The sequence below is a fragment of the Tiliqua scincoides genome, chromosome 6 (assembly GCF_035046505.1).
Source record: "Tiliqua scincoides isolate rTilSci1 chromosome 6, rTilSci1.hap2, whole genome shotgun sequence".
NCBI classification, from domain to species: domain Eukaryota; kingdom Metazoa; phylum Chordata; class Lepidosauria; order Squamata; family Scincidae; genus Tiliqua; species Tiliqua scincoides.
In genome coordinates, this window is record NC_089826.1 from 32,818,452 (window position 1) to 32,828,875 (window position 10,424).

General features: G+C 44.8%; 1 pseudogene; it reads left to right on the forward strand.

Moving 5' to 3' along the window:
• The first annotated feature begins 1,413 nt into the window (after positions 1-1,413).
• LOC136656513 (5S ribosomal RNA) lies at positions 1,414-1,532 on the forward strand (annotated as a pseudogene).
• Positions 1,533-10,424: the final 8,892 nt, after the last annotated feature.

Genomic DNA, 10,424 nt, shown 5'->3' on the forward strand with positions numbered 1-10,424 from the left:
TTAACTATCTGCTATGGATCCTTGCAGGAAGTGTGGTCCTAAATAACTATTGCTATTCAGTATGCTGCTCTATGATTTGATTGTTGCTTTCTTTCATTATTTGTCATTGTGGGGTTACCATTTTAGTGACGGAAGCCACTTTGTTCTGAAACCCTACAAAAAATAAAAAATAAAGTGGGCCAAATTAAAAACAAAAATTCTGAGAAAATTTGAAAGTTGAACAGAAGGACTTTTCCTGGGGTCCTTCAATCCTTGCATTCAATTGATGTCCTGGATGTCCTTCAATCCTTGCATTCAATTGATCAAACAGACATGGGTTAGCAACTGCACTTGTAAAAGAACCCATCTGGTACTTCCTAGTTCATAAAAACAAAATGCAGAACCCAAATGGCAGATACAGACTTAATTATAGCAGGAATGGAACAGGTGATAATAACACTACCAGGTGTCTTACTGAACTTTGCTCTCTGTTGTCAATTACATGGGAGTAAATCTTGTATAATTCTGTCCTGTTTTGTGGCAGTTGTAGAAGGAAATGCATCCCTCCATGCCTTCATGATGGCATGATGTTAATTGGCTTCAGGAATCAAAAGTAAACTGGAACATGAGTTTTGTTTGGGGGTGGGTTGGGGAAATACCTCCCAAACTACCTGGAACCGTATGACACCATTTGCTTTCTTGTATCAATTACCAAGCCAGCTGTTGTAGCCAGATGTCAGTGCATTGTTTTACATAAGCCATGCTTGACAATTATGTATACTTCATTTATCACCTCAGATGGGAACACTTAATTTGACTGTGGGTGTTTTGGTTATTAGCCAGTTCTGACATTAGCACTTGGTTTGAAGATCAGATGCTTGACAAAACAGCCTTCAGTAAGAAAGCTGTGATTTACTTCTACACATCAAGACTTAAAAAGTCCTACGCACTTGCTGTCGGCTTCTGTGTATGGCTTTTATGCACACGGTTGGGAGGATAAATATTTTAAATGCATTTCCACAATGGGCAGAAAGCGGAGCTTTGGGATATCCATAAGCCTAGCCAACCCCAATTGATGAAAACCTTAAAAAGGAATTTGGATTTTTTATTTCTTTCACATGAAACTTGGGATGTGAAGGGTCCAATCCTATCCAACTTTCCAGCACCGGTGCAGCCACAATGCAGCCCTGAGGTGAGGGAACAAATGTTCCCACACCTTGAGGAGGCCTCTGTGACTGCCTCCCCACCACAGGATGCAGTGCATGCCCCATTGGTACAATTGCACCGGGACTGGAAAAGTGGATAGGATTGGGCCAGAAGTCAGCCTTCTCAGTGGTGGCTCCCCATCTGGGGAACTGCCTCCCCCTGGAACTGAGAACAGGTCCCTCTTTAGAATTCTCTCAATGGGGGCTTTATTTAGGGGAGCCTTTTTATGCTGACACAACTGTTACCCTGCACATGCCTAATCTCGTCTGATCTTGGAAGCTAAGCAGGGTCAGGCCTGGTTAGTACTTGGATGGGAGACCGCCTGGGAGTACCGGGTGCTGTAGGCTTATACCATAGTCTTTCGAGACTGAAGGTTGCCAACCAATTTATGCTGACACTAGGGGGTATGGCTTTTTTTTAAAAGTATTTTAAATTCAGGATCCACGTTTTATGTTTTATTGTTTTTAAATGTCACCGGTCCAAATCCTATCCAGCACTGGCATAGCTGTGCCAATGGGATGTGTGCTGCATCCTGCAGTTGAGAGGGACTCACAGAGCCCTCCTCAAAATAAGGAAATGTTTCTTTCCTTACCTAGGAGCTGAATTACCCTTATGCTGGTGCTGGCAAGTGGGTTAGAATTGCGCCCTTATTTTTATACATATTTATATATTTTATATTTTAAATATGATTTTATTTGTGATTTGTATGATTTAATATGATTTTTATTTGTGAGCCGCCTTGAGTGCCCTTTGCTGTACCCTAGAGTTCCAGGTCACTCTAGGACCACACAGAAGCCTCTCTGAGGCTCCCAAAGTGGTTGGAAATTGTGCTTACGGTTTGCCGGAAGCATAGTTTAAGATATTGGGGAAGCTCCAGAATGCTTCCCCAACATGTCCCGGTGTCACGCAAGGCTTTGCAACATTTTGGTAAGTGGGGGAAGTAGAGTGGGGGAGTGTGGAGGGCGGTCACATTTTACAGGGGGGCTCCATCGTAGACCTTTGCCCTGGGTGCAGAGCTGGGGAAGTCCACCACTGGACTTATGAACCATCCTCTACTGCTGCTCTCCACAACTAAAAACAAAGTCTGGGCCTTAATGGACATGTTAGCAGGCATTTCTCAGTCTTATCCATTGTGTTATCTTTGTGCAAACACTGCCATTCAGTTTATAATACAAAAGGTGCAGGATCTTGTTGAAATGTTATTTCTGCAAATCCATTCTAAGGCCCCGATCTGTTGCCCCGATCTGGAACGAGCATTCCAGCAGCGCTAGGAGTTTTCCAGCCGTCGCCAAAGATGACATGCCGGAGTGCGCAGGCTGGCTTCCGGAGTGCGCAGGCAAGCAGCCAGCTGCATGTGCCAGCAGAGTCTGGACACCCGCCCTTCCCAGAAATTGCAAGTAGGGGGGTGGGAGTGAGGCAAGGGGTGGGAGAAAGGGGCGGCAAGAGGGGTGGGAAGGAGGGTGAATTGGGCCTGGGAAGGGAGCAATTTCAGCATTAGAGGCACACACCAAAACGAACTCCCTTCCAGAGCTCACTTCACCTTCATGGGTTCACGCGGACTTGTGCCAGCAATATTGCTGGCACAGGTCCAAGCTGACGAACAGGCCAACAAGGGCTTACCCTGAAGCAAGGAAAAAAATGTTCCCTTGCCCCAAGGAGCCTCCAGAGGCCAAAACTCCCCCATGGGATTCAGCAGGTGCCATGTTGGTGCATCACACAGGGCGTTCTGGTGGATTGGGCTGTAGATCATTTCAAAAAATTGCACTTGCAAATTCACCTTGAATTTCACACAAATATTTAGGATCTAGAATGTCTATTGTCCTTACGTGCCAGACAGACCAATCCTATCCTGCGCTGGAACAGGCCGGCTGGCCTGCCTGCACTGTATCCAGCACAGTGTTGCTGGCTGTGGCACAACCCGAGGCAAAGGGAATCACTTCCTCTTACTCCATGTTGCATGGCAGTGGCCTAAATGGGGCTACTCGAATCTGTGCCACCTAAAAAAGTGGTGCAGATCCAAGCAGCCGGGTGCTAGGTTGGGCTGCCTGGAAGGAGGGTTAATATCTGGCCTAAGTGCCAGATCCTGGCGCCACCCCACTCCAGGGCCCAGCCTGCCCACAAGTCTGCCTGCCACCTGCCCCTCCCCCACCCTGAAACATCCCCATTCTGTTCTCCCTCCACGCTTCGCAAACCCTCATGCTGGCTGAGGCAGGTTGGCACGAATGAAGCAAGGCCCAATTCATCCTCGAAGCTCCAGATGTGCACTGGCCTACCTCTTCCTTCGGTGGCACAGAAGTGCCGTTTGCGACAACTGGAGGCCAGTGCAAGACTCGTACCAGCCCATGGCGCAGTTTGGATCACGCCCTTAAATTCACAGCTCTGTAAAGCCTGTTGTTATGAAACTGTCATTTCCACATTCCATGGTGTGTGTAAATTAAATTCACAGAGAATAAGGAAACCTCAAATCTAGAAGGTGTAGAAACATTCTGTAGATTTTTGCCATGAATTAATTCACAGGTAGATGTCACATTTACTATTCTTTTGAGGCTGCTGAGGGAAAGGGGCAGACTGGGTTACATGCTGGAGGTAATGTCTGCACTTCATGATTGTATGGCAGGTTTGTGTAATGGGAGGACATGTGGAAATCTTCCACGCTAAATTTGCATTAACCAGTTTAAGTAAACTTGGTCACCCTTGGCAAGACTTGGTAACTTGGTAAGACTTGGCAGGAGGGCTTGAGGGGGGACATGACTGAGACATACAAAATTATGCAGGGAATGGACAGAGTGGATAGGGAGATGCTCTTTACACTCTCACATAATACCAGAACCAGGGGACATCCACTAAAATTGAGTGTTGGGCAGGTTAGGACAGACAGAAGAAAATATTTCTTTACTCAGCGTGTGGTCGGTCTGTGGAACTCCTTGCCACAGGATGTGGTGCTGGCGTCTAGCCTAGACGCCTTTAAAAGGGAATTGGACAAGTTTCTGGACGAAAAATCCATTATGGGGTACAAGCCATGATGTGTATGCGGAACCTCCTGATTTTAGAAATGGGCTATGTCAGAATGCCAGATGCAGGGGAGGGCACCAGGATGAGGTCTCTTGTTATCTGGTGTGCTCCCTGGGGCATTTGGTGGGCCGCTGTGAGATACAGGAAGCTGGACTAGATGGGCCTGTGGCCTGATCCAGTGGGGCTGTTCTTATGTTCTTATGTTCTTAGGGCTGGTCTTGAGAGTAGAGCCTCCCTTAGCCCGAAGATAACATCGGAAAGTTGCCAGTTTGAGGCCACTGGCAGCTCCATGAATGGCAAGACCTTGAAGCAGCTGACAAGCCGAGCTAAGTTATTCCACCTGCTCTTTGGTGTGAGCGAAGAAGTGTCTTGGCTGCCCTTCAAGTGAGAGATGAAGGAGCTGCTTGTCAGCCTGCATGGGAGGCAACTGGAGGCCAGAAGTGATACCAGACCAGAAAGATCCATCTGAAATGTTGTGTGGTTCTTGAAAGAAAGGTTTCTATGATTGTAAAATCCCCTTGGGGATTTAGTGACAGCCTGCCTATGTAAACCGCCTTGAATAAAGTCAGAGGAATAATCCGATGACCAGAAAGGCGGTATATAAATACCCAGTTGTTGTTGTTGTTATTATTATTATTATTATTAGTGTCTAGAGTGCCTTTTACTAAGGCATACCAGAGACTTTCATAGAAGCAAAGAAAATTTGAATAGGTAAATTAATGTGACCATGAAGGATTATCGGGTTTATTTATTGGAAGCATTCAAAACATAGTTCTGGAATTAACAAAATTATTAACATAATTATAAACATAATTAACATAACATTATTAACATAATTATTACTCTCCCCCCTTTTGGAAACTGACCTACTATAGGTTGAAGGCATGATATCTTATGCAACATTTTCTCCATAAACCATTTATGCAGAAATTACATATGCATGTAATGATGTGATGATTATGTATGTAATGAGTGATGATTATACTTAAAAATGAAAAAGATATTAACTTTGGACAAAGTAACTGAATGGGAATGAAGTTCAGATGAATTCTCAATGTGTCTGAAGATTGAATACAATTGTTAAAGAACATTTTTCAACTTTATAGAGAAAGGAATGTGAAAAATCTCCCTGAAAGTTTTGCTAGTCTTATCAAAATTCTATTTTTCCCCAAAAGACCTTTGCTCAAGAAGGAACCTCCCAAAATTACCCTTGAAGTTTCACGTGAAGGTGGCGACTTATGCAAAAACACAGGCAAAAAAGAAAGAGAATTACCTACCTAAAAACTGTGCTGTGTCCTAAGTAAGTTAAGGTCCAGTCCTAACCAATTTTCTAGCATCAATGTAGCCGCAATACAGTCCTTACCTTGAACAGGTCTCCATGACTGCCGACCCCCACTTGTTACGAGAAGTGACACAGTGCCATTGTATTGGCCAATGGCAGTCCTGGCTGTTTTCCCGCCAGGGCCAATCCTCACTTGCCACCCCCAACCCAGAAGTAATTGCAATGACATCATTGTCACCGCAATTACTTCCACACTGCCTTCTTCTTTCCCCCTTTGAAAAAAAAGGAGGCAGGAGGCCGCCCAGGCTCCACTGGAGCTATTTCGCACTGCTGGAAGCAGCGCATAGGAGGCAAGTACTACCTACCTCCTGGAAGTGGCGCTTGCCCCCAGGGTGCCTCCAATGAGGCCTTTTACACCGCTTAGCAGTGGCACAAAACGCTCCATCAAAGCTAGAAGCAGCATGTGCTTCCTTTGAAATCTGAGCAGGGGAGCACTGCTTCCAACTGCCTATCTGACCATTCTGAGGGCCACCTCATTCCTTCTTTTAAAGGAGAGGTGAGGAAGGCGACCCTCAGACGCAGTCAGGAAACATGCCAACAGTGGTTGCAGGAGCACAGCCACTATCAGCGCAGTTACCCGCTGCTCTGAGGGCCGCCCTCCTCTCCTCCTCTTTAAAGAAAGGGGAGGAGAATAGGGTCACTTTCAGGTAGGCACAGAACCGGGATGACAGTGGCTGCGCTTCTGTTCTGAGCACACCAACAAAAGCGGTGGCAGGGGGGCAGGTCACAGCACCGACCCTCAAGCGTCCAAGCACCTGGAGCATCTGCCCCCATTCCCCCCCCCCAGGTACACCACCAGTATTGGCACTGGAAAGCTGGATAGTCTTGGACCTGTATTCATCACTTTGTGCCACTGAAATCAATGACATAATTTGTAAACAATTAAGGAACCCACCAAAGTACCTTTCATTTGAATGGGACTTTCAGCCCAATCATATAGTACTTTAGGTAGGCCAGCATACCTTCACGAATGTTATAGCTATGAAGTTTCCACTGGCATAGAAGTGCCAGTGCTGATGGATGTGCTGATGGAGCAGAAGTGCTCCAGCTGATGGATGTGCCACAAATGCTGGTGCAATGGCAGGAAAATGTGGTGCCAATGTAACTTGGACTCCAGCACAACTGCACTGTCAGAGACGCCAAATAAGGAGGAGATCTGTGTGTAACACGGGAGGGACATCGGAAAGATGTGGGCCAGATGTGGAGGGGTCAATGTCCACTATATTCCAAGCATCCCTCAGGAAACAAACATGCCCCAATGCCAGAAAAACACAGTGCCATTGACTGGGTAAAGGAAAAACAATAGAAAATATAATCTCCTGCTACACACCCATGTTGCCTACAATAAAGCATAGGATACAGTCGACATTAGGAAGGCAATCACAGCATAGCAAACACAGAATAAAAGACCCTACCTGGGGGACTTCAGCTCAGATGAGAAAACGCCCAGCACTGTCTCACTCTTTTCTCTCTGAGGGGAACTTTGGTTATGGGAACCATAGTGAAATGGCACTTGGCGCACAGAGAGTGCACTTTGCACAAACATTCCCCTCTTCACAACCCATGCAGCAAGATATTTCCTTAACACAGGTCTTCTCAGCATTCTTGTTGCAGGAGAATAAGGAGGAGGACTCTATGGACAAATACCCTTCTGGAGCCTAAACCCCACCCCAACAAGGAAAGCAAGGACAATGCACCCTACATAGGTAAGCGGGGAGGGGGTGATGGAATTCCATGCCACCATGTATTGAGGCTACATCTCATGTCTCTAAACCCCTTCAGACCCTAACACATTACCAAATGGGTTTCTGCTATCAACTGTATTGCCTAACCATCCCTTCCTTTGGCAGCAGCTAAGAACAGGGAGTGTCTTCTCCCTTTTGGTGCATGCCAAGAACTCTTTGCTACTGCTGGTCAAACACTCATGTGAATGCACAATCCTAAACACTCTGTGGGCCAGGGCAGTGACCACTGGGCCAGCACACACTGTCACAAACACACCGTAAAGCCATCCTGGAACATCACACCAATGACGCATTGACATTACACCAGTGACGAGCTGATGTTGCCCCGATGACACCCTAATGTCAGGATGCTGCTCCACGGATGATGGGCTGTTTCAGGGTTTCCATGGATGATGTCAGTGTAACTGTGAAGGGCTGCTTGAGTGTTAGTGGGAGAGATGCACAGGCATGACGTTGCCTTGACAAGCTTGTGATATGGTGGTTATGCACAAGTGTTGGTGCACCATCTCACAGAGTCTAAGTAGAATTGAATCATTAGTCACGTTTACCTTTTTTAAGGATGGGCAGCTCAATCCAGAGCTGCCGCGGCGCCAAAATGGCCACGGTATCCGAACCACAACCAGGCAGCTGGCGGCGACTCCTCGGGAGAAGGGGACTTTCATCCCCTTCCCCTGGGTAAGGGAAATGGTCCCACAATGGGGCTTCTCAACTCCTCATCGGTTATTTACCTGGCACAGAATCAAGAAGCCTCATGTCGGGCCACTAGGCTCAACATGGGGCTCTGAATCCAGCAGAGCTGAGCTGAGCTCCGCCAGTCCCTCCCCTTCCCGCCACCCTCCTGCCCTGTTCCCTGGAACATCTCCCACCTCCCCCCACACTCTCATTCACCTTTCTACCGCCCGGCACTCTGGGTAAGTGCCAGCAGCGGACTGTGGGCCCAGCCCCAGAGATGGCCTAGCACAGGCTCACGTAGGGCTATCTCCAACATTGGGCCTGTGGTACTGCTCGCAAAAGTGCGTTACAGCATGCTTGTGACAGTGCAAGTCGGCTGTAAGCTGGTGCACACGGGTCTGGTTTGGTCCCGTAGTCCATTATTCTGCAGTTTGCCACTTCACTGCTATTTACAGAAGTGCCACTCTTTATTTAGATCTCCAGATCTCACCTTCTGTTTTAGTAAACAAAAAAAATCAAAGCTGATCAAAACAATTTTACAAAACTTACAAACATATAAATATTTTTTTAAAAAACACAACTAAGATTTCCTAGCAGGAAAGTTGAAAAGTCACAATATACTATCAAAGACTTGTCAAAATAAAACTGATATTCTTCTGTTTCTTTGATTCAATATTATTTACAGCATTGGGCTCAGTAGATTGTTTAGAGATAGGTTCCACATTGTGTTATATTATAAAAGACATATGCTGTGTAATAAATGTGTAGTTGGCTTCCAAAGAAGCTAAGTGAGATTGCCGAGTGCCACAGTTTAATTGAGAATCTCAGATCTTGTCCAGGTTAATTTCTAATAATGTTAAGTAGAAAATTTCAGTGATGGTGAACTGACCAGTATGAAGGCAATGTAAGGTAAGGTTTCAAAATGGGAGGGAAATCAGCTCTAAAATACTTTCTCTTTTACTAATAGCAACAAACTTGGCATGTCTGTAAATGATCTAGTTGCTAGAAGTTTCATATAAAATCAAGCACACATTTCTCTCAGACCCCATTTAAACAAGGAACAATAAGCTTAGTGTGTCCACACTAGAAAAGCACTTGCGCTACACATAATTTTAAACATGTGAAATTATCACAGTGACATCAAGAGAAAACTCAATAGTTACAATTCACCTCCCACTGGAGTCAATTTTACAAAAAAAAAAAAATCTATATTGATAATAATGCATGTGAATTCCAAACTATGTTATTTTGCTAGATTGGGCCATAATGCACAGGTTCTGGTGGTGTTTTATTATCACAGTGCACAAAGGTAAATAGGAAAGACAGCAACATTTAACATAAAATCGTGCTGTTTAATAGCACTGAACAAGGAAAATGTTTATTTTAGTAACAAGAATCCTAAGAAACTTGCAATTCAGGGTAAAAAAATCTGTCCACAACAATGAAAATGAAAAGTCTGTAAAAATATTTCTCTCCTTCTTTCCATTAATTTTCCATGGCAGACAGATTTATAGATACTTGTACAGCTGCCAAAGAAAAGACTGGAAATCTCAACATTACTATCAAGCCCAGGGAGAAAAAAATTAGCTCTGATTACATGCAGAAAACAGTAATCAAAAAAGATAAAAGCTGCTTTTTAATATTACTTCAAAAACAAATCTATGTCAAATGCATCAGACATCCGCTAGTTAATGAAACATTTGCCCAACCACATGGTACATTAAATAATAAAAATGTCTAGTTATCATAGTGAGTTTAGTGTATTACTGGAGGACTAGTTCCATACTGCATTATAGATGGCCACCAAATGGAGACAAGTAAAAACATAGAATTACTGAAGACCTTTGCAATTTTTTTAAAGACAAAATGTGAATGCCTTCATTTTATATGGCCTTGTTATAATAGCTCAACATTCTGTTTTATCATGCACTGTATTTGTACAACTCAATCCAGCTTGGAGCCATATATAAGCAGAAGCAGACTTCCACATGCGGATCCCTAGCTAAAAGGGGAATTGTATAGAGAAACAGGTACTGTACATGTGATTCTCCAGGCCGGTCCAACTGGTTCATTGAGGCTCTGTCAATAGCCAAGCTAACTTATGATAGTGTGCTGTCATTCATACAGGTTAATTCTTCCATTGAAATTGGAATCTTCATGACATGATTATACACTAAGTCAGTGGTTTCCAAACTAGGGCTAAAATTCTATACGTTGTATAGGACGATGGGTTTTTCATGAGAATTCAGAGGCTCCCCTGGCTGATTTCCGCAGATCTCTGGGGAACAATGGCTCCCAATCATTCCCCAGGGAGCTACAGAAGCCAGGGGAGCTGAAAAAACCATCATCCTAAACCCATTGTTGTTAAGTGTACAGGTGTGCGCCACGTAACAGCAGGGATATGTTCTCCTATCCCTGTTATTATACGATTAGGTTGTTAAGCGAACATTCACACCAATCTAGTGCCT